The following is a 5,265-nucleotide window of genomic DNA, read 5'->3' on the forward strand; positions in this document are numbered from 1 at the left end:
AAAAAAAAAATTCTGGGCTAATCATCATCTTTTAACCTTCAAGCTAAAAAAAATCATTCTAAAAATAATTAATATTAAAATTATTAACATTGTAAAATTATTAATGATTTTATATAATCATTTCCATATATACGAACTATTAAAATCAAAATTGTTAAACCTAATACTCTTTCACTAATACAAAAAATAAAAAAAACTAATAATAAAATATATTGCTTAATAAATATTATTAAATTTAACAAAAATAATAAAGATAAAATTAATAATAAATATTCTAATCCTAAAAGTATTATTAATAAATGATTAAAATTAAAAATATAAAATAAGACTCCAGAAAATAATATAAATATTAAAACTAAAATAAATAAATTTATCATTTTAATAGTTTAAAAAAAACATTGATATTGTAAATCAAAATTATAAAATTATTTAAAATAAATCAGTATAAATATATACATATTATCATTAATCTCCAAAATTAATATTTTAATTAAAATATATACTGAATTTTAAAAATTATTTTATTAACTAATTTAATTATAGCAATTATATTAACAATAATGAAATCACCTATTAGATCAAATTTAATTATTTTAATTCAAACAATAACTTTAACTATAATAATTAATTTAATTAATAAAACATCATGAATTTCATTTATAGTTTTCATTTTATATATTGGAGGATTAATAATTATTTTTTTATATATCTCAAGAATTGCTTTTAATGAATTAAATATTAATAAAAATTATAAAAACATAATTTACAAAATAATTTTTATATTCTTAATATTAATTTACTTTAAATTATCTCTAAATATAGAAAATATGATTTATGAAAATAAATTTATATTTGAAGATAACTTTTACTTATTAAACATATTTATAATACCTAATAATATTTTAATCTATATAATTATATTTATTCTTTTTTTTATATTAATTTTAATTATCTGAATATTAAAAATTAATAAAGGACCAATTCGACAAAAAACCAATTAATGAAAAAAAACATAATAAAAATTATATCACCAATATTAAACTTACCAACACCTACTAGAATTAGTTTTATATGAAATTTTGGATCTTTATTAATAATCTGCTTAATTAATCAAATTTTAACAGGATTATTTTTAGCTTTCCATTATAAAACAGATATTAACTTAGCTTTTCAAAGAATTATTAATATAAATCGAAATATTAATTTTGGATGATTAATTCGTTCTTTCCATGCTAATGGGGCATCAATATTTTTTATTATAATTTATATTCATATTAGACGAGGAATTTATATAAATTCATTTAATTTTAAAATAACATGAATTGTAGGAGTATTATTATTATTATTAACTATAATAACAGCTTTTGTAGGATATGTATTACCATGAGGACAAATATCATTTTGAGGTGCAACAGTAATTACAAATCTTTTATCAGCAATTCCATATTTAGGAAATTCAATTGTAATTTGAATTTGAGGAGGCTTCTCTATTAGTAATGCTACATTAACACGATTTTTTTCAATTCACTTTATTTTACCTTTTATTATTATTTTATTTACTTTTATTCATCTTTTTTTTTTACATATAACAGGATCTAATAATCCATTAGGTATTAATAGAAATTTTGATAAAATCAGATTTTCACCTTATTTCTTAATTAAAGATTTAATTGGATTAATTATATTTATATGAATATTTTTCATTTTAACTTTAATTTTTCCTTATTTATTAAATGATCATAATAATTTTGATATAGCAAATTCAATAATTACGCCTAATCATATTCAACCAGAATGATATTTTTTATTTTCATATTCAATTTTACGAGCAATCCCTAATAAATTAGGAGGAGTTATTGCCTTAATATTATCAATTTTAATTTTATTGATTATACCTTTATTAAATAAAAAAAACTTCTTAAGAAATAAATTTTATCCTATAAATAAAATTCTATTTTGAATTTTTATTATAACATTTTTTATATTAACATGAATTGGTATACAACCAGTTGAATATCCTTTTATTTCAACAAGTCAAATTTTTACAACAATTTACTTTTCATATTTTTTTATTAATTTTTATATTATAAAAATATGAGATAAATTATTAACTTAATAAAATCAGTTAATTAATTTATTTAAAATATTTATTTTGAAAATAAAAAATAGAAATTAATTCTATTAACTTAATACTAAAATTAATGATATAAGTTAAATAATTTAATAGAAAAATTAAATATAAATAAAAATAAAGATAAAGGTAAAATTAATTTTCAAATTAAATATATTAACTTATCATAACGAAAACGTGGTAAAAACCCACGTAATCAAATAATTAAAAATATAAATGTTAAAATAAAAATATTTAAATAAAATTTATTCATTATTAAACCAAAAAATATTTCACATAATAATATACCTATAAATATAATTCTTATATATTCAGATATAAAAATAAAAATAAAAGATAAACTTCTAAATTCAATATTAAAACCAGAAACTAATTCTGATTCTCCTTCAGAAAAATCAAAAGGAGAACGATTCATTTCTGCTAAAAATCTAATTAATAATAAAATAAATATTAAAAAAAGAAAAAAAAAAAATTTAGAATTTATTTGATAAATATAAAAATCATTTAAATTAAATCTATTAATTAAAAATATTAAATTTATAATAATAATTATTATTCTTACTTCATAAGAAATTATTTGAGAAATAAAACGAATTATCCCTAAAACTGAATAATTAGAATTAGATGATCATCTAATTATTAAAAAAATATAAACTATTAAACTCGAACAACAAAACATATAAATTAAACCAAAACCTATAATATAATTTATACCAATATAAGGATAAATAAATCAAAAAAAAACAGAAATTAATAAACCTAATATAGGGGAAATTATAAAAATTAAAAAATTTATATTTCTAGGATAATTAACTTCTTTAAAAAATAACTTTAAACCATCACCTATAGGTTGAAAAACACCTTTAATAAAAAATTTATTAGGGCCTTTACGTAATTGAATATAACCTAAAACTTTACGTTCTAATAAAGTAAAAAAAGCTACTCTTATGAAAACTATTAAAAATAAAATCAAAAAATTAATAATTATAATAAATATAAAAATTACTATCTATAATTAAAATTATATAATTAAATTCTAAATTTAACACAATTATCTGCCAAAATAGTTAAATTAATTTAATTCACTTAATAAAAAAATTTAATTTAATTATTTAATCCTTTCGTACTAAAATAAATTATTTTTTAAAAGATAGAAACCAACCTGGCTTACACCGGTTTGAACTCAAATCATGTAAGAATTTAAAGGTCGAACAGACCTAATACTTAAAATTTTGCACCTAAGATTAATCTTAATTCAACATCGAGGTCGCAAACTAATTTTTAAATTTGAACTTAAAAAATTAATTACGCTGTTATCCCTAAAGTAACTTTTTCCTATAATTAAAAATTTTAATTCAAATAATCACTAAATAATGTAAAATTTTAAAAAAAGTTTAATAATTTTTTTTATCACCCCAATAAAATAAATAATAAAATTAAAATATTTATAATCCAAAAAAATTAAAATTAATATTTATAAAGTTTTATAGGGTCTTATCGTCCCTTTAAATAATTTAAGCTTTTTTACTTAAAAATAAAATTTTAATTATATAAATAATAAAGTTTATTTCTCATCAAATCTTTCATACAAGTCCTCAATTAAAAGACTAATTATTATGCTACCTTTGCACAGTCAAAATACTGCAGCTATTTAATAAATCATTGAGCAGATCCTATATTAAATTAAACTTAATACAATGTTTTTGTTAAACAGATGAAAATAATTTTTGCCGAATTCATAATTTATAAATATAAATTATACTAATTTAATCATTATTACTAAAAATTAAATATTAATTAATAAAATTTAATAAAAAAAATAAATAAATTTATAATAAATTAAAACTAAATAAATAATAAATTTTTACAAACTTATAATAAAAATTTCTATTCCTATAAATTATTAAAATAAATAAATTATTATATAAAAATTTTAAGCTTATCCCTAAAATAATTTAAATTTAAAATATTAATATATAAAATCAAAATAACTTTTAAAATTTTAAATTAAATTTAAATCTTAAATAACTAAATATAATATAACGAATTAAATTTCAAAACTAATATTATTTTATAAATATTTATAAAACAATAAATTAATAATAAAATTAACTCTATAAATTTTGAGAAATTAAAAAAAAATTAAAAATTTTAATTAACCCTGATACAAAAGGTACTAAAAATATTCTTTTTAAAATTTAACTAATTCTTTTACAATACTATTAAACTATAAATCTAAAAATTAATTTTTACTTAATACTAAAACCCTAAATAAATAAATTACTTTTATAAAAAATCAATAAAAAATAAATATATTAATAACTTTAATTTAAATAAAGTTTAACAACATCCTATCATTGTAAATGACATACTTAAATTTAGATATTTATTTATAAAAAATATAATCTTTCTAAATACACTTTCCAGTACATTTACTTTGTTACGACTTGTCTTATTTTTAATAAGAATGACGGGCAATATGTACATATTTTAGATCTTTATTCATATTAATTAAATAAATAAATTTACTATTAAATCCAATTTCATTTTAATTTTCATCTAAAATCCAAAAATAAAATTTAATGTAACCCATTATAAACTTATTTATTAACCACATCTTGACTTAACATAAATCATAAAAATAAACAAAGAAAATAAATTTTTAAATATATTCATGACAGCGATATATGAACTATTTAAAATAAGTAAAATTAATCGTGGATTATCAATTAAAAAACAGGTTCCTCTAATAAGACTAAAATACCGCCAAATTTTTTAAATTTAAAGAACATAACTATTAATTTTTTAGTAAATTAATTTAAACTTTTATAATAGGGTATCTAATCCTAGTTTTAAATAAAATTTAATAGAATAAAATAATTATAATAATAATTCTTAATTAAATTTTACTTTATTAAAAAAAATTAAATTATAAATTATACTTAATACTAATAACCAAACTATTTTACTTGTATATTATGTTTAACCGCAACTGCTGGCACATATTTAGTTTATACTTAAATTAATAATTAAATCTAAATCTCTTTAATATTTAATATTTAATACTGAGAATTATTAAAATCCTTTAAGAACTTATTAACAATCAAAAAATTTCATGTATTTTCTTAATTAAA

General features: G+C 15.7%; 1 pseudogene; it reads left to right on the plus strand.

Annotated features, from left to right (window-relative positions):
* The first annotated feature begins 985 nt into the window (after nt 1–985).
* Nucleotides 986–2,124, plus strand: LOC132945774 (cytochrome b-like; annotated as a pseudogene).
* Nucleotides 2,125–5,265: the final 3,141 nt, after the last annotated feature.

Source organism: Metopolophium dirhodum, chromosome 5 (genome assembly GCF_019925205.1).
Source record: "Metopolophium dirhodum isolate CAU chromosome 5, ASM1992520v1, whole genome shotgun sequence".
NCBI lineage: Eukaryota > Metazoa > Arthropoda > Insecta > Hemiptera > Aphididae > Metopolophium > Metopolophium dirhodum.